At 42.9% G+C, this 20,390-nt stretch overlaps 1 protein-coding gene across 4 annotated transcripts in view; it reads right to left on the bottom strand.

The window, feature by feature from the left end:
- The window catches only part of LOC149186820 (altered inheritance of mitochondria protein), a 106,588-nt gene that overhangs the window by 27,904 nt on the left and 58,294 nt on the right, over positions 1 to 20,390 (bottom strand). The gene's annotated exons all lie outside the window — the stretch shown is intronic.

Here is a 20,390-nt window from a genome sequence, read left to right as displayed (position 1 = left end):
TTGGCAGGAATTTCTTCCCCTCAAACTCTCAAAATCAGGGGTTTTCTTAAACATCGCCCAGTAATAGTCTTGATTGATAGTGGAAGTACCCATAATTTCATCCATCAAAAGATCGCTGAAGCAGCGCATTGTTTTGTCCGGGCAGTTTCTAACTTCCAAGTCCAAATTGCAGATGGGGGCACAATGAAATGTGAAGGCCGCTGTGAAAATGTCAAACTTCAAATGGGGGATTATCAGTTGAAAACCCACATGTTTGCAATACATATGGGGGGTTGCAACATTGTCCTAGGCGCGGAATGGCTCCGCACTCTCGGGCCAATCACAATGGATTTCCAGGAGTTATATATGAGTTTTAAGCAGAACAACTCCACACATACCCTCCGTGGACTACAGGGGGGAGCCCCCTCTATCATCAGCTCGCATAGGATGGAAAAATTGTTAAAAAAGGGCCATCATGGCGTGGTAGCTCAATTTAATGCCATCCAGGTAGTTGAAACCGTGTCTCTGCCAATTCATCCTGAGATGCAACAGATTTTAAATAAACATCAGACGGTCTTTGATAAGCCTCATGAGCTTCCACCCTCGCGAGGGTAACATGATCATAGCATCACATTGGTTCTAGGGGCCCAACCCCCAAATGTGCGGCCATACAGATATCCGTTCACCCAAAAGAATGAAATAGAAAAAACCATCAAGGAATTGTTGGAAGCAGGTGTCATTCGTCCCAGCATTAGTCCTTATTCATCCCCAGTGGTCATGGTCCTCAAGAAAGATGGGGAGTGGCGGATGTGTCCCGACTTCAGGGCCCTCAATAAGTTGACAGTCAAAGATAAATTTCCCATCCCGGTGGTTGGCGATTTGCTGGACGAACTCAATGGGGCTCAATTCTTCACTAAGTTGGATCTTCGCTCAGGCTACCACCAAATTCGCATGAAGGAAGTCGACATTCCCAAGACGGCTTTCAGAACTCATGAAGGCCATTATGAGTTCCTGGTCATGCCATTTGGTCTCTGTAATGCCCCCTCTACTTTTCAGAGCCTTATGAATCACCTCCTCAAACCATATCTCAGAAAATTTGTCCTTGTCTTCTTCGATGACATCCTCATCTATAGTGGCACTTGGGCGGCACATCTTCAGCATGTAGATCTACTCTTGCAACTGCTCCGCCAGCATAAATTATTTGTCAAGATGTCTAAGTGTTCGTTTGGCATGGAAGAAGTTGAGTATTTGGGCCACATTGTGGGGCGTGAAGGTGTGAAGGTGGACCCCAAAAAGATCCAGGCAATGCAAGAATGGCCTCAACCTAAGACCTTGAAGAGCTTGAGAGGATTTTTGGGTCTAACAGGATATTATCGTAAATTTGTCCGCAATTATGGCCGCATAGCATAGCCCCTCACTCAACTCCTAAAGAAAAATTCCTTCTTCTGGAACGAGGAAGCACAACAGGCATTTACCGCTCTCAAAAACGCCATGTGTTCCACTCCCGTCTTAGCACTACCTGACTTCACCAAATCCTTTGTCATTGAATGTGATGCTTTGGGTACAGGTATTGGAGCGGTCTTAATGCAGGAAGGGCGACCATTGGCCTTCACCAGCCAACAACTCAGTGGGAGGAATCTGGGCCAATCTACCTACGAGAAGGAAATGATGGCCATCTTACATGCAGTCGAGACCTGGCGACCTTACTTATTGGGGCGACGTTTCCAAATCCGCACAGATCATCACAGTCTTAAATATTTTTTGGAGCAACGCCTATCCTCCCCACAACAAAATAAATGGTTAGCCAAAATGCTGGGATATGATTATGAGATCATTTACAAGAAAGGGAAAGACAACAGTGTAGCAGATGCATTGTCGCGCCAATTTGAGGAGGAAAGTACTCTGCTCGCAATTTCCCTCCCCATTCCAGACTGGATTGAAGAGGCTCGCAGGGAATGGTTTTCACACACAGGGCTCTCCCAACTCATTTCTCAATTGCAGGAAGATCCTAATTCCCGCAAGGGCTACTCGTGGCAGAATGATATTCTTCGCTACAAGGACAGAGTCGTAATATCACCAACATCTACCCTCAAAAGTCGCCTTTTGGCAGAATTGCACTCATCTCCCATGGCAGAACATTCGGGCTTTCAGAAGACGTATGCTCGCACCAGAAGATCATTCTTTTGGACAGGCATGAAAAAGGATGTCCTTACTTTCGTAGCTGAATGTGATGTCTGTCAACGCCACAAAGGGGAAACCGTCAACACACCAGGCACCTTACAACCATTGCCCATTCCGGCCTCAATTTGGACGGAGGTTTCTATGGATTTCATTACAGGTCTTCCAAAGTCAGGGAACAAGTCAGTCGTCATGGTGGTTGTGGATCGACTGTCGAAGTATGCTCATTTCTGCGCCCTACCCCACCCGTTTACACCTACCTTGGTTGCTCAAACTTTCATGGATCAGATCTTCAAATTACATGGCATGCCCACTTCTATAGTGTCCGACCGCGACCCGATCTTCACCAGCAATTTTTGGCAGGAACTCTTCAGAATACAAGGCACTCAATTCAAACCCAGTACTTCATATCATCCGCAAACAGATGATCAAACCGAAGCCGTCAACAAATGTCTAGAAACCTACCTTAGGTGTTTCACTTCAGAAAAGCAACACCTTTGGGCACAGTGGTTACCTCTGGCTGAATGGTGGTATAACACCAACTATCATGCCACCACCAAAATGACTCCCTATGAAGTAGTCTATGGTCAACGTCCGCCTTCCCCTACTTCTTATCTCAAGGGATGCTCCAAAGTACAAGCAGTGGATCAACTCCTACAACACCGCGCAACCATGCTCGCCCATCTTCGCGAGAATCTTCATCAAGCTCAGAACCGCATGAAGCAACAGGCCGACCAACATCGCTCAGAGCGCCAATTTCAAGAAAGGGATCAGGTCTTTTTGAGGCTGCAACCTTATAAGCAAACATCACTCAAAGATAAGGGTTGTCAAAAGCTCGCTCCAAAATTCTATGGACCATACCAAGTACTTCAGCGCATTGGAGAAGTGGCTTACAAGTTGGCTTTGCCCCCTACGACAAAAATCCATCCAGTTTTCCATGTATCGTGCCTCAAGAAAGTGATTGGGAACAATTGCCGAGTTCAAACCAGTCTACCTGAATTAGACGAAGAAGGGTCAATCTGGCTTCAACCCGAACAGGTTCTAGACACACGAGACAAGCACCTGCGCGGCCGCATGATTAAGGAGGTCCTCGTCAAATGGAAAGACACCTCTCCGGAAGATGCAACTTGGGAACCAACCACTATTCTTCAGCAGTTTCCGCAGCTTCAGCCTTGAGGACAAGGCTCGTCTTAAGGGGGAGGGCATGTTAGGGTCCCACCCTAACCTCCTTATTTATGTCATGGGATCACGTCATAGTCAAGAGTCAATAAAGCCCATATTAATATTTGTAAGTGGTTAACCCGCAATTAATGACGGGACCACAGTTAGTTGCAAATGGGCGGTAGTATTAGATAGATGGTATTAATAAAACCCACAGTATTGGCCCGTGGTATTGCATGTATGAGTCATATATAAAGGATAGAGACTCCCTGCGAGGAGTATCGTGTCTTGTTTTTGTAATCGAGCTCTGCTCTATTGGAGGTTGCCCCCTCGAAGAGGCCTGTGAACATTTCTCTCTGAATAATAAAATCATTGCTATTCTGTGTTCTGGGTATCTTTTCTTCGCATATTCTATGTTTTGGGTATCTTTTCTTCGCATATTTTGTGATTGGGTATTACTTTGCAGGTTAAGAGCATAACAGTCAAAAAGTGTTGAAGGAAATGTAACTAGGTTCGGTCTTCATAAATGTACTTTTGATATTTGTACTTATTCAAGAAAAGAAATATTATTTTTATAATATATGTCAATGAGTTTCTTGCTCATTGAAGTAGGTCTAGCACATGTCAAAGTGCTATAGGTGAGTCAAAGAGTCAAAAGAATTATGTTGAAGACCTTAAGGGTATGTTACATTATGTATATTTATGTATAAAAGTCAAAGAAGACACCTCCAAGCAAAGTCAAGTATCCTCCAAGCAAAGACACCATCAAAAGAAGCAATGGCACCATTAAAAGCACCTATTGCAGCAAAGAAAATCAAGTCAGCCTCAAAGCTACAAGTCGGCCTAAAAGGAGGGACAGACCTCTATATATAGAGGTTGTCCACTCCCTCAAAAGATAACTCAGTCCTCTCTGAAATATGTGAAGGTAAAAAGGCAAGAAAAGGTGGAAAAGAGCAAAGGAAATGGGTCTCAAAGTGCAGCGAGGAAGAAGGGTATACAACCGAAGTTAAAGAGGTCTGTTCTAGGGCTACAGCAGTCACATGTGCGAGGAAGCAGAGGGCTGTCCCTGCGGCTATGACAGCAGCAATTCATAGTCATCCATCTATCTTTGTTTGGGGCTAAACCTAGGCCTACAAAGCCTCCTACTCAAGAGTAGAAGAAAGACACTCAAGCAAAGGAGAGAAGGGCATACAACACCAAGTGAACCTCCCACACGTGCGAGAAACTAGGGCAGCAGAACAGCAGTACAGTCATACACTCATATCTCAAGAAGGATCTCGTTTGGTCAAAGAAGAAGTCTACTTGAGCAAGGGATAGAAGAGGAACACCTCATCTAGAAGGCTCACTCAAGGAAGGTCTATCTCTATACAAAAAAAAAAGAAGGAAGACGAAGTGCTGGAAGCAAAGTGTCGGAAGGAGGAAGTCTATGTGCTGGGGAACAAAGTGCAGGAAAGAGGAGAGGACTTGACTTTTGTTTGGAGGACAATCTTATCAAGGGTCTAGGGTTTGGCATTGATCAATAGAAGCTTCAATAAGAGAAATTCACGAAAGGTTTTTCCTCTCAAGAGAAGAGAGGTTTTGGCCCTGGCAGAGAGCCAACATCTTGTGTTCTTGTTCTTATGTTTCGGTAGCAGTTTGATCAAGTACACACACATGCACTAATAAGAAGAAGAATAAGAATAAGCTAACAAGAAAAAGTAAAAATACTCCACAAATTGTTATCAAGTAACGAAGAATCACACTACACTTAATTGCCATAGATTCTTGAACAAAATGGTGCATCTTCATGTCCTAAAAGTATATAAGCAAACAATGGAAGTCAAGAACTAATATAAATGTCCAGCCCTTTCTAAGTCAAGGTTGGGATCTATAACCAATAAATTAGGCCCCCAAGGAAGTGTATGTTGTACATATCTCCACCAACCTTGAACCAAGTGTTGGAATAGGTATGTCTAGTTGAAGGAAGTGTATCATGTAGGTATCGCCACCAACCAAAACATGATATTACCCAATACCTTTTGTATTTTGAAATCTCTTTATAATCCTAAAGGCCTGCTTTCCTTGTTCAAGGAAGACCTCATTGACAACCTACCAACCTCTAACGTTCTTTATGAGCCAAATTTTCCTTAGACCACATCATGAGCCATTTAGAAATTCTTGTAACAATAAACTCATCTACATATAAGGCGAAGATAAGTGGATTGAATCTATCAAAGAAAGACTTGAAATATACACCAAAAAACTCATCAATCCTAAAATGCCAAACTCATGGTGCATGCATCAGCCCATACAAGCTCATCCCCAAAGTCGCAATCACAAGTTTTATACCCATGCTCCTCAAAACCTGTGGCAATTGAAGCAAAAACCTCAATAATATCAACTCTCTCTCTTGGGAGAATCCTTTGACGAGTAGAGTAAGAGTTTCATCAAGGTCAACTCCCTCTTGCTAAGAGACTCCTTTGGAAACAACATGGTCCAAGTACTCTTTAGTATTCCTATTGTCTACATGCATGGAATCAATCCTTAGTTACACAATGGGTTTTCAAATTGTCTCCACAAAGTTGGAAAGACACTCCTCCATCATGGCTTCTCGCCATACCTACCCACTGATTCTAGCAATTGCCTATAAACACCACCATCTCAAACACCTATGACCAAAACTCAACTAGGTTCAACGCTGCATTTATAATGATCGCTCTATGACCATAAACCTTAACCATAGACTATAAACCTTGTCATGCAAGAAATTGAAAGATGACTCTTTCTTAAACAAGAACATACAACACATCATCTAAATCAAGAGTCAATTCCTATCATTAGACCAATGGCATCACCATCAATCTCCACTTGTATGCCATCCTCGTATTCTCACAACCTCTTGGAAGCCTTCTTGTCGAAGGTCATGTATGGATGCTTCACTATCCACATACCACATACACCAAAAATGATGTTAGTTGAAAGGGACTATACCATGGATAAAGCAACCTCAAGTCTAGATGCTAACTCCCCCATTCCAATTGAAGTTTATACGCTAACTATAAATTCTTGTTGTGGTTACTTGGCTTTCTTTCTCTTACAGCATTGAGATACATATGGCCCACATCTTGTGGCACTTAAAACACTTCACTCAAACTCAAATCCTTCTTCCCTTGGTATAAAGAATGTTATTCTTCCTCCTTGCTCATATGAAGCCTCCCAAGTCACCTTTCTTAATCCCGTTGATGAGGGCTAGATTCTACTCTTCCTTCTCTAAACCTACAAGTGTCTCCAATCTCATCTCATCCTAGACAAAATCATACCATAGCTTCTCATTGTTGAAAAGCATATCTCAAGCATTGGCACCCTAAACAAAAAGTCACCAAAAAGATGAAATGCCATTCAATGCTATGGATACTTTACCTGTAAATTGGCGTGGATATTCCACTAAAGAATTCGTCACAATAGATCTAGTAAAGAAATTTTTTGAATTTTTTGAAATATATACTATGAAGGTTAATTTTTCCTCAGAATTATCGAATTATTAAGTTATTGTTTACTACATATGCATGTTAAATAAAAATATGCAAAATATAGAGAAGAAATAACACAATCACTCACAAAACTACAATAACACGAGATATGACCTAGGAAACCGTTTCAAGAGAAAACATAGTTAGAAGGTGAGGTTGCCCTGCTCTCTCTTCTTTAAATAGAAATGGATGCAAGTACAAAGGAATGAGACCTATATGGCCCATGGGTTGCTACAAAACACAAACCCTATTTGTTTGTGTTAAATTATGGTATATTCTATGCTTAGAGCAGTTTACTTCTTTTCTTCTTATTAGCCACTGTTTAGCAATCACATAAACATAAAGTAAAGTGCAGATAGAACATTAAAATATCAACAGAAAACAAACCAAGACAAGAGACACCAGATGTGGCCGCTAGCCAGGGAATAACCCCAATGCGGGGAAACCCTTTGATCAAATCTTCTTTTATCTTCAATAATTCAGCAAAGAGAGAGAGATAGTACAATATCACTAATCAGTGATTTACAACAGCAGTAATGAAACCCTTGAACAGCAATACCAAAAGGGATCAATCAGCTCCCAAAATGTCCTCAAGACAACCTAGGAGAACTCGGTCTCCAACAGAAGTAGTGGCAGCCCAAAACAGTCAAAGTAAGATGGTCAAAACAACAGTGAATGCTACAGCATACTGCAGCCAGCCCTAACCAATCAACGTTGTCATAAATGTGCCCTCAAACAGTCAATGCAAACTTGTTCAGCTCTTCAGCTAGCCTAGGAGAGGCTACCCACACAAGGCCGCAGTCAATGGAGGCAATATGCTGGTCAACGCAGGCCTAAACCACTTGCTGCACCTTCCTGCGTCCTTGCTGCCCTAACTGCGTCCTCCTCCAATGCTGCCCTAGCTGCGTCCTCTTTCCCACGTGAGATCTGTGTCCTCCTTCCTTTGTATACCCAAGAGACAAGGAAGAGATGAGAGGATGAGATGAGTTGAGATAATGACTCAACCTCTCCTCTATTTATATGCAACGTTGGGCAAGAGTGCCACACACTTAACTGTTGGCCGACCTTGACAATTTGCCAAGTAATTACAAATAAATTCATATCTCCATAAATACTTGTCGGAATCGGATGATCTTTAGATCAATCCTACACCTCTCGACAAGAGGAATCTAGGAAAAATATCAGCTGCCATGAATGAGGTGACCCACATGGAGTTTGGCCCTAGTTGCCAATTTTAACACTCCCTCTCAACTAGGGAGAACTCCATCTGCAATCCGTCTGACCGTCGCTACTATCCCAGCCATCAAATGCACTGCCCTGCACAGCTTGGCCCTGCTCTACTCTGCTCTGCTCGAACTATGAAGAAGAAGAAATGATCGAGGATGTATCATACCATCCTCCACTGACCCGAAGTCAGTCTCAGAGTGTGTCATACCACTCTCACTGATCCCAAATCAATGGAGGTCATCCTAGCATAGGGAGTACGGTAGATACAACGATGCGTCCATCGATAGTACTACTATGGTCCCTAACCCCATTTCCCTACTCATTGATCAGATGAGAGGTACTTCCCATGAGTCCCAGACTGCATGGGTAGGATGCCTCGACAGGAGAACTAATCATCCTGTCCACAGGAGAACGAATCATCCTGTCCAACAATCGCCACAAGAGAACTAATCATCCTGGCCCATAGGAGAACTAATCATCATGTTCCATAGTCACCACAGAGAACTAATCATCCTGGCCCACAGGAGAACTAATCATCCTGTTCCATAGTCACCACGGAGAACTAATCATCCTGGCCCACAGGAGAACTAATCATCCTGTCCTACAGTCGCCACGGGGTGTCATAGGGGAAGGTTGAACCTTTCACCCTGTACGTAGTGCACCACCAGGGGATGGTGAGTCGCCCTGTGGTCACATGTCGCTCCAAGAAGTACCCCGCGCCCCCCCTGGAGCTCCCAGAGCTCAATACATCATACTCAACCCTCATAAGAGGGTCTCTAAACGACACCAAGTCGTTCTCGGAAAGTCAAGAATTTGACCTTTCCCAGGGGCTTCATCAAAATGTCGGCAACCTGTTCATCTGTACCGATATGTTGGAGCCTTATTGCTCCCCGCTGCACCATATCCCGAATATAATGGTACCTGATATCGATATGCTTGGAGCGATCATGAAATATGGGATTCTTTGATAAACAAATCCCGCTCTGCTTGTAACACAGGATCACGGTGGTATCCAATGTAAATCCAAACAGCTCACTGAAAAGCTTTCGCAACCACACCACCTCACAAGAGACCATACTAGCAGCAATGTACTCTGCCTCAGCGGTGCTCAAAGCCACCGACTTCTGCGTCCTGCTCATCCAGGATATCGAGGCAGATACCAAAGAGAAACAGCAACCAGAAGTGCTCTTTCGATCCACCACGCTGCCTTCTCAATCAGCATCGGTATATCCAAGTAGTCTCACATCTCCGGCAGTGTATCTCAACCCATGAGTGATTGTGCCACGAAGATATCTCAACAGATTCTTGGCAGCAATCCAATGTGTGTGGTGAGGCTCAACCATATGTTGACTCAACGTGTTGATTGCAAAGCATATATCTGGACGGGAGTTCACCAAGAACATCAATGCTTCGACGAGTTGACGATACTTAAAAGCATTTCGTAAAACAAGTCCGGCAGCACTACCGCTTAACTTCTTGAAATCAAGCTCCATCAGGGTAGTTACAGGCTTGCAATCCACCATACCAAATCTCTCCAATATCTTCACCACATATTTTCCTTAAGATAGGAAAATCTCCCCTGGCCTCTGCCAGACTTCTAGTCCTAGGAAATAGTACATCAATCCTAGGTCCTTCATCTCAAACAAAGAAGCCAACTCCCTCTTACATTTGTGAATGAGAGGGTCTGCCCCTGTTAGAAAGAGGTCGTCAACGTACAGCACCAGTATGAGAGGATTGTCATCTTCAACCTTAAAGTAAAGGTTAGGGTTGGCTTCACTCCTAGTGAATCCCAGCTTCATCAAGTGGTTATCGATCCTCTCATACCAGGCTCGGGGTAATTGCTTCAGCCCATAGAGGGCTTTCTTCAACCTCCACACATGAGATTCTCGATCATGAATCTCAAATTCTTTGGGTTGCTCCACATAGACTTCCTCTTTGATCGAACTATGCAAGAATGCAGTCTTGACATCGATCTGATGTAGGTTCCGTCCTTGCGAAGCAACAAGGGCTATGATCGAGCGGATGGAGGTATATCGGGCAACAGGTGTAAATATCTCGTCATAATCTATACCTTCCTTCTAAGAGAAGCCACGAGAGACAAAACGAGCCTTATATTTTTCCACACTTCCATCAACTACATGATTTATCTTGTAAAGCCATTTCGAAGTGACAACTGCTTTGTCCTAAGGTCTGGGGACCACATCCCAGACATCATTTTTCATGATGGACTCATATTCCTCAGTGATAGCATCCTTCCATACTTGATGCTTGACAACTTCTGCGAATGAAGAAGGCTCATTTTGGATGATCGTGCTCATCATGGTCAAGTATCCCTAATACCTGGTCGGCTTCTTACTTTCCCGGAAGGTTCCCCTCGGTGCAACGTGCCCTTCAGCATCATCAAGTGTCCCCCTAAGCCATGAAGGCCTCTTTCTAGAAGAGGAGGGCTCTTGCGAAGGGGGATCAATAGGATCCATAGGTTCTTCCACATCAGGCATCGTCTCATCTTCCTTTTCCTTCGGTTCCCTGGTGTCAACTTCTCTAGATCCCCTTAGAGTAGGAAGATTGTCAACTTTGCTAAGAGCCATATCTTCGTCAAAGGTGACATCATGGCTAATCTCGACTTCCCTTTGACCAAACACATAGATTCTATAGCCCTTAGTATTTTCGCTATAGCCCACAAAGATTCCTTTCTTTCCAGATGCACCCAATTTATTCATTTTCTCCTTTGGCACATGAAAATATACAAGACTTCCAAAAATTCTAAAATGAGATACGTCAGGTTTCTTACCAGTGAACATCTCTTCGGGAGTCTTGGAACCCAATGTTTGATGAGGGCATTGGTTTTGTACATATATGACAGTATTTGCAGCTTCGACCCATAGAAACTTCGAAAGTCTTTGATCATGGAGCATAGCACGGACAGCTTCCACAATCGTACGATTCTTCTTTTCCACCACACCATTTTGCTCAGGAGTATATGGTGTAGTAGTCTCCCTCTTAATGCCAGCCTCTTTGCAAAAGTCATGAAACTCATTGGATTCATACTCAGTCCCATTATCAATGCTTAAGATCTTGATCTTCTTTTTGGTTAGATTCTCGATCAAGGCTTTGAAGTGACGAAACCAGGAGAACACTTCATTCTTCTTTTTCAAGAAGTATATCCAAGTCTTGCGAGAATAATCATCTGTAAAAGTGAGGTAATATAAATATCCTCCCAAGGAGTTCACGGGCATCATACCAGATATGTCTAAGTGAACCAACTGTAATATATCAGAGGTCTTGCTTTGGCTTGAGGGGAATGGTCCCCTTTTGAGCTTTCCTTCAGCGCATCTGAAACATACACCTTCTTTCTCTAATCTGAATTCGGGCATCCCGGTCACCATTTTTCTCACATCGGGTAGAGCTTTATAATGAAGGTGACCAAACCTCTCATGCCATAGTTCGGACTGAAGAGATGTGTCACAAGACATGACACCCAGCGGACTTCCTCCAACATGATAATGAATCAATTCGAAATCCAAGAGTGAAAGCATCTTTAAAGTTATGTTTCCATACACGTACCTTGCCATCGATGAAGGCCACCTTGTAGCCTTTGTCTTCCATTGCTAGAATGGACACCAGGTTCTTTTTGAGATCAGGTACATATAATACATCTTGTAAATGAATCGTATTTCCCTGATTCAATTGAAGAGTGACATTCCCTACGCCTTTCACGGGATATTTTGAGTTGTCCCCAAAAACAATTTCCAGCTTGGTCTCCTTCTCTACCAGATTAGAGAGAGCTTCCTTGTAACCAGTGAAGTGCCTTGAGGCACCACTATCAATAAGCCAATTTTCCAGCGAGTCCGGGGGAGCAGTAGTAGAGAGGGCCGCTGGTAGATAATATTCATCTTGCTTATCGTTAACAACGTTAGATTCATACCTGGAGTTTCTCGCCTTCTTGAAGGGTTGTCCTCTTCCTTGATTTCCGGCATTTCTTCTACCTCTACCATTGGACCTGCCATTCCTTTGATTGCCTTGAAAGTGATTTTGATCATCGTCATGGTGTGAGTCCCTTTTATCAGGCCACTCCCTCACATAGTGGCCCATTTTGTTGCAATTGTAACATCGACCTTTTCTTCCACCTTTTGGTCCTGCCCAATGTTGCACGAAACAGGGACGTTTTTTGGAAGCGGGGACGCAGAAGCGTCATTTTCCAAAAATCTACGAAGCGAAGTGTCTGCAGAAGCATCTGCTATATATATATATTTGCATTTATACTCAAAACAAACATCCCAAATACCAAATTAGTTGTAGAAGACATGAAAACATGCATATATTTGCATAAATCAAAATAGATATAGCATCCAATGTACATTAATGATTAATTATTCGAGCATCAACCATCTAGAATCTAGATTCTTCTCCTCTTGTCTAGCCTTTGCCTCTACCTCGATTGTCTAGGGATATTAGTCAACATTGCCCAATTTTGATCAAACTACCTAATCCAAGACTTAAAATATGGTAGAAAAATCTTAACATGCTTGATCGATGATTTTGACTTGATTGAAAGGTAATTTTTTGCTAAGGGCGTGACAAAGGAGTTCAACAATTAACACCACCAACACTAGGGTACATATAGGGCTTGGTGCTCTTGATTAAATGCTAATCGCATACCTTCATACTTGATATAATCTAATGAAATGCCACAATCCCATTGATCCTGAATTCCTGAAAACTGTTAAGTCTGCTGAATTTTGAATAAGATATGAAATTTTATTTTCTCCATATGAAGTCCAATGAGGCTGGAACCACTCTCAAACATCCTAAGTCATTTCATGGTAATGTTAAAAATTTAAGTAAAAGGATGAAAATGAAAAATAAAGGAGAATGCCTCTTTTACTTTAAGAATTTAACATTACCATGAGGAAGCATCTGCTATATTTATATTTTTTATATTTTTTTTGCTATATATATATATGTATATATATTTTGCATTTTTTTATAACTTTTTTCGGAAGCTTGATGCTTCGTATGGCCTAAGCGCAGTCCGAAACGCATTTTGGACAGACGCTTCCTAAAATTTCCAGGAAGCGCCGAAACGCGTTTCAGTTTTTCCAAAGCGCGTTTCGGGAGGCGCTTCCCCCACGCATCCATACAGACCGCATTTCGGGGGTTAGATCCGGGGGGGGACGTTTCCTGCAACATTGGTCCTGCCTTTCCTTTGGATTTAGCCCTAGAATCGTTTCTTCTTTTAGCATGAGAAGAAAAGGCAGAGGGATGGCCTTTAAGTGCGGGGATTTTTTACTCTTCCATCCTTGTCTCTTCTTGAATACATCTCACCATTAATTCCTCAAATCCAGGAATTACATTATTGTTGAGAAGAGTAATCGTGAATATATACCATTCAGGTGGCAGTCCTCCAAGAGTTATGAGTGTCATCTCCCTGTCAAGAACTACTTCCCCAATAGATAGGAGATCATTCTTGATCTCGGTGATCCTTAAGAAATATGCTTGCATACTCTCATCTATGCCCTTCTTAATTTCCTTCAGCTTATTTCTAAAGAATAAAACTTGATTTGCATCATTAACTTTAAATAAACTCACCAGTCTATCGTAGATTTCCTTGGAGGTGGTCAGCTCGGAAACATAGGCCACCAGGTGCTTGTCGATAGAGTCCCGGATGATCTTCCTTGCTTTGACTTCTCCCTTGGTCCATTTGTTCCTAGCAACAATGGATGCATTTGATGGAGGCTCAACAATCCTGCCTCTCACATGGTCCAACACTTCCTGCTCTTCTAATGTTAGATCAAGAGACATCTTCCATCCGTGATAGTCAAACTTCTCATGGAGTTTGTCTTCAACAGGGAAGTGTGCTGAGGACCCCATGACTTCTTTAAGATAGCTTCAACAGCCTTCGGTGATTGCTCTTGCTCTTGCTCTTGCTTGGGCTTTGTCTTCACCTCAGCTCTGATACCATGTTAAATTATGGTATGTTCTATGCTTAGAGCAGTTTACTTCTTTTCTTCTTATTAGCCATTGTTTAACAATCACATAAACATAAAGTAAAGTGTAGATAGAACATTAAAAGATCGACAGAAAATAAGCCAAGACAAGAGACACCAAATGTGGCGGCTAGCCAGGGACAAACCCCAATGCAGGGAAACCCTTTGATCAAATCTTCTTTTATCTTCAATAATTCAGCAAAGAGAGAGAGATAGTACAATATCACTAATCAGTGATTTACAACAGCAGTAACGAAACCCTTAAACAGCAATAGCAAAAGGGATCAATCAGCGCCCAAAATGTCCTCAAGACAACTTAGGAGAACTCGGTCTCCAACAGAAGTAGTGGCAGCCCAAAACAGTCAAAGTAAGATGGTCAAAACAGCAGTGAATGCTATAACATACTGCAGCCAGCCCTAACCAATCAACGCTGTCATAAATGTGCCCTCAAACAGTCAACGCAGACTTGTTCAGCTCCTCGCCTAGCCTAGGAGAGGCTGCCCACACAAGGCCGCAGTCAATGGAGGCAATATGTTGGTCAACACAGGCCTAAACCACTTGTTGCACCTTCATTCGTCCTTGCTGCCCTAACTGTGTCCTCCTCCAATGCTGCCCTAGCTGCGTCCTCTTTCCCACGTGAGATCTGCGTCCTCCTTCCTTTGTATACCCATGAGACAAGGAAGAGATGAGAGGATGAGATGAGATGAGATAATGACTCAACCTCTCGTCTATTTACATGCAACGCTAGGCAAGAGTGCCACACACTTAACTGTTGCCTTGACAATTTGCCAAGTAATTACAAGTAAATTCATATCTACATAAATACTTGTCGAAATCGAATGATCTTTATATCAATCCTACACCTCTCGACAAAAGGAATCTAGGAAATCAGATGCCATGAATGAGGTGACCCACATGGAGTTTAGCCCTAGTTGCCAATTTTAACAGTTTGCTTTCTCTCTATCTACTCTCAACAATTCTGCGCACCTATAGAAAATAAATGCACTCAACTAGAATGGAAGACATTTTCCTCCTAGTCGCCCAATTATAACACAGCCCAATAGCCTACTAGTGGTTAACTTTGCACCTTCAACTCTTAAGTAGAGTTACAATAATGACCCTTCTAGAGTCTTCTTCACATGTTCATATGGCTAGTCCCTTTTCCATGAGTAATGGGGTCGACATGGCATTCTAACCTCTAGAATCAAGGTGGTCAAAACCAAAAGATCAACATCCACAAGGCATATATTTAACAACTGAACTCCATTTGCCAATCTTTCTTGTGCCATTGGAAAAGTATCTAAGTGTAGAACAACGCCAAGGAGTCTAGCACAAGCGAAAGTTTTTGACCCCAAAAAACTTTAGGAAATCATGTTGATTTGGGGTAGCATCGGATGTGCTCTAGCCACAAAAATTGGTGGGAAGGCTAAGGCACATGAGATCTCCAATACCCAGAAAGGGTTTGGGCAGATTCTAAACAGTTTGGGAGATATTAAAATAATTAATATTTTTAATGGAGTCCCTAAGTCTAAACTTAGGGAAAATAAAATATTAATGTGAATTAATATAAAACTGTGTTAGAATGGTCCAAAAGTCATGGATCAAGCCAGATCTAATCTTAGTCGTTGATTAGGGACTTAATCTCGGTCGTTGATTTGTCAATGAGAAAAGCATAAGAGAAGGCTTGAGGGTCACTTGGAGAACACACTAAGGGAGACCAGTCAGTTCAATTTCTAGAGTGGGGTTAGCTGAGGAATTGGAACTAGTGGTCTGGTGAGCAGTCAGGAAGCAGCAAGTACGGAATAGAGAGACAGGATCAGCCACTAGAGACCAGCGCTGAGGCAGAAGAGGCAGACGCAGGGCATTTCAGGCAAACGCAAAGGCAGCAAGAGACTGCGCAGTCACTAGCTGGGCATGCGTGGGTGACGCAGAGATGCCCAGGGCTGACACAGTCAAGTAGGTGTTGACGCAGTCAAGCAAGGGCTGACACAAAGTGTTTGGGAGCCACGTAGAGGTCAGCCAAGCTGATGCTGGGGCTGGGAGAGGTGTTGGAGAATTTTTTGTCTCTATGGGTAAGCCAGTTTGGCACCCTGTTGTACTTGAGAATTGTTGAATAATAAAATTCTCCCTTGCTGCATTGGTTTTCCCACAATGGTTTTTTCCAGGGACTGTTGTCCAAAATAACTATGTCAATGTGTTGATTCTTGTGCATGTATTTGTTTCTGTGTTACGGTGTGATATCTGCAACAAAATTTATTTTAATGCTTATTAAAGGAATTTCATAAATAACTTATTGAAGAATAAGTAGGAAAAGTAAATCAGTTGTTGCAGTGATAGAATTTTGACATGGTATCAGAGCAAGTAATTAGAGACAGGAAGGGAAAATCAGTTATGGGTCAAGACCACGGTGCAGATGCATCCACGTCAGGGGACTCGCACAAATTTTCAGAAGATTGCACAAAAGAAAGAGACTTCGGTTTCTCTATGTTGGCTTCCAGGCTAGAAGAAGAAGTGGCTTGTATAACTAGTTTTGCATCATCAAAAGTGTGGTATATAGACAATGGAGCCTCGTGGCATATGGCGGGAATTAGGGAATGTTTCTCAAAATATCGAGAAGAGAAGATGAACTTTTAGATCACCATGGGGAACAAGGCAAAGTGTACCCTCGTAGGGAAGGGTACCATAGTTTTTCAAACAGAATCGAGAGAACAGTTCCGTGCTACAAATGTGCTGCATGTACCTGGATTGGGGATGAACTTATTTTTCGTGTCGCAACTTCAAGGCAAGGGCTATCACGTCTACTTCATCAAGGAGAAAGTATACATCAAACACCCAAGCTGGAAAAAGAAAGTGCAACTCAGAATCAAAAGTAATAGGTTGTATAGAATACAACTAGAATCACCAATGGCACTAATAGGCAGTCATGGAGACAAGAACCTGAACGAACTATGGCACAGAAGAATCGGACATTTGCACCATGGAGCTCTGAGAATTCTCAAGAGCACTGTAACAGGAGTTCCAAATCTGAGTACAGAACGAGATGATGTATGCAGTGGATGCGCTCTAGGAAAGTATGCCAAGGCCACATTTCCTAGGAGCAAACACAGGGCCAAGAGTGTACTAGGATTGATACACTCAGATATCTGCGGACCTATGTTCGTTAAAGCTCTCAGTGGCGCCGAGTATTTCCTTACCGTCTTTGATGACCACTCAAGGAAAACTTGGATTTATTTTCTGAAAACCAAGGACGAGGTTTTCTGTCGATTCAAGGAGTTCAAGGCTCTGGTGGAGAATCTGACTGGGAAGAAAATAAAAGTTTTGCGCTCAAATAATGGTGGAGAGTATGTCGATAAGGACTTCACTGATTTTTGCGCTAAGGAGGGCATTAGAAGAGAGTGGACAACTCCCTACAATCCGGAGCAGAATGGAGTAGCAGAAAAAAAGAACATGACTATTGTAGAAGCAGCTAGGGCCATGATGTATGATCAGGATATGCCAAAATTCCTGTGGGCGGAAGCATGCAACACAACAGTCTATGTTCACAACAGGACTCCTCGTCAGGCGTTGAGCAAGATTACTCCAGAGAATGTCTTCATAGGGAAGACACCTGAAGTCAGTCATTTCAAAATATTTGGGAGTTTAGCATATTGTTGCATACTCGAAGAAAAGAGGTAGAAGCTGGATCAAACTGCAGAAAAGGGATATCTGGTGGGATAGAGTGAGAACGCTAAGGCATACAGAATCTATCTTCCAAGGAGTAGGAAGGTAGTAGTTCGACGAGATGTAAAGTTCATGGAGGACAAGGCTTTCAAAAAATCTCGTGAGATGCCTTCTGAGGAGCAGTCGAAAGAGGAGCCGTTGGTTAAGCCTCTTCAACCAATGGAAGTAAAGAATTCTTCCTCAGGTCAGGAATATTCTCAAGATGAGGAGGAGGAGCTAACAGAAGCACCTGCTGGCAGAGGAAGAACTAGCAAGGAACTTCGTCAGATTCTACGAGATGCAGAGGACTTCATCGATGCGCCAAGAAACAATAAGAGGGAGCGAAAACAGTCAGATAGATATTAGGCATTAGTAGCTCAGGATGGAGAGCCTGCCAGTTTCAAGGAGGTAGCTCAACATCGGGTTTGGAGCGAAAACAGCCAGATAGATATTAGGCATTAGTAGCTCAAGATGGAGAGAGCTTGCCAGTTTCAAGGAGGTAGCTCAACATCAGGTTTGGCTAGACGCGATAGTAGAGATGAACAACTCCATAATGGTGAACGATGTCTGGGAGGTGGTGCCAAGGCCTCAAGACAAATCAGTGGTAGGTTCAAGATGGATCTACAAGATCAAATACGCTACAAACGGCAGTGTTGAGAAATACAAGGCCAGGTTTGTGGTTAAGGGGTATGTTCAAAAGGAAGGAATTGACTACGGGGAGACCTTCGCCCTAGTAGCCAGGTATACATCTATTAGGACCGTGATATCTCTTGCAGCTCATATGGGATGGGAGATTCATCAGATGGATGTCAAAACGGCATTTCTGAACGGGGTAATAGAAGAAGAGGTATACATTGAACAACCAGAGGGCTTTGAGACTCAAGAGAAGAAGTCTCATGTATGCAGATTGAAGAAAGCCTTGTATGGGCTGAAACAGGCACCAAGAGCATAGTATGGACGAATAGATGGCTACTTGCAGAAGATGGGATTTGTCAAGAGTGACGTGGATCCAAATCTCTACTATTTGGTTGTAGAGAACAAGTCGCTAATCTTAGTATAGTATTTGGATGATCTCTTTCTGACATGATCATCCAGTCTCATTGGGGACTGCAAGAAGAATCTAGCCACAGAATTTGATATGAAGGATTTGGGACGAATGCATTACTTCCTAGGGTTGGAAGTTTGGCAACAGAAGGAAGAAATCTTCCTTAGGCAAGGGAAGTATTCTACAGAAATCCTGAAAAGATTCGGGATGGAGGACTGTAGACCCATGGCTACGCCAATGATCAAAGAAGATTGATGCATCAGAAGACAAGGATGATGATCCCACCCTATACACGTAGCTCATAGGGTCCCTGATGTATCTGGTCAACACAAGGCCAAATATTTGCTACGCTGTCAACACCCTCAGTCAGTTCATGGTGGAATCGAAGAGGGCCCACTGGGCTGCAGCCAAACACGTTCTCAGGTATTTACAGGGTACAGTTGATTATGGACTTTTGTACACCAAAGGTAAGGATATCAGTTTGATTGGATTTACTGATGCAGATTGGGCAAGAAGTTCAGTGGATCAGAAATGTACCTCTAGGTACTGTTTCAACATTAGATCAGAAATGAACTCAGAATATATGGCAGAATATATGGCGCGAGCACAGTTTCGTGTGAGGCCATATGGCTTAGAAAACTACTTGTGAACCTATTCAGAAGGAATATGGAGGCAACTAGGATCATGTGCGATAATCAGAGTTGCATCAAGCTCTCTGAGAATCCAGTGTTTCATGATAGGTCGAAGCATATTGATATCTGGTGTCACTTCGTCAAGGACTGTGTCCAACAAGGAGCTATACAGTTGAATTACACTCCCATAGGAGAACAGGGGGCGGACATCCTCACCAAAGCCCTTGGAAGGACAAAGTTTGACTACTTCAGGGAAAAGATGGGGATGGTAAAGAAACCATTTCAGTAGCAGAAACGGGAGTGATAGTAGCACAGAAGCAGAGGGAGTTGACATACAAATGCAGCAATGGCAGTGGCAGAGCCATGGGCAGCGGTACAGGATGCAGTAGTGCAGAGGATGTTGAGCAAGGAGGCTTAGCATCAGCACAGGGACCGTTGACGGATGATCGGGTGATACTCAGTGAGGAGTATTGCTAGAGCATAGTCCTTGCTAAGAGGGAGTGTTGATTTGGGATAGCATTGGATGTGCTCTAGCCACGAAAATAAGTGGGGAGGCTAAGGCACATGAGATCTCCAATACCCAGAAAGGGTTTGGACAGATTCTAAATAATTTGGGAGATATTAAAATAATTAATATTTTTAATGGAGTCCTTAAAGTCTAAACTTAGGGAAAATAAAATATTAATGTGAATTAATATAAAACTGTGTTAGAATGGTCCAAAAGTCATGGATCAAGCCAGATCTAATCTTAGTCGTTGAATAGGGACTTAATCTCGGCCGTTGATTTGTCAACGAGAAGAGTATAAGAGGAGGCTTGAGGGTCACTTGGAGAACACACTAAGGGAGACCAGTCAGTTCAATTTCTAGAGCGGGGTTAGCTGAGGAATCGGAACTAGTGGTCTGGTGAGCAGTGAGGAGGCAGCAAGTATGGAACATAGAGACAGGATCAGCCACTAGAGACCAACGCTGAGGC

This window comes from Pinus tabuliformis, chromosome 3_1, assembly GCF_031772625.1.
Source record: "Pinus tabuliformis cultivar Carrire ecotype Pingquan chromosome 3_1, CPIR1, whole genome shotgun sequence".
Classification (NCBI taxonomy): Eukaryota; Viridiplantae; Streptophyta; class Pinopsida; order Pinales; family Pinaceae; genus Pinus; species Pinus tabuliformis.
The sequence above is the reverse complement of the archived record's forward strand: the minus strand, read 5'-3'. Positions and strand labels throughout refer to the sequence as shown.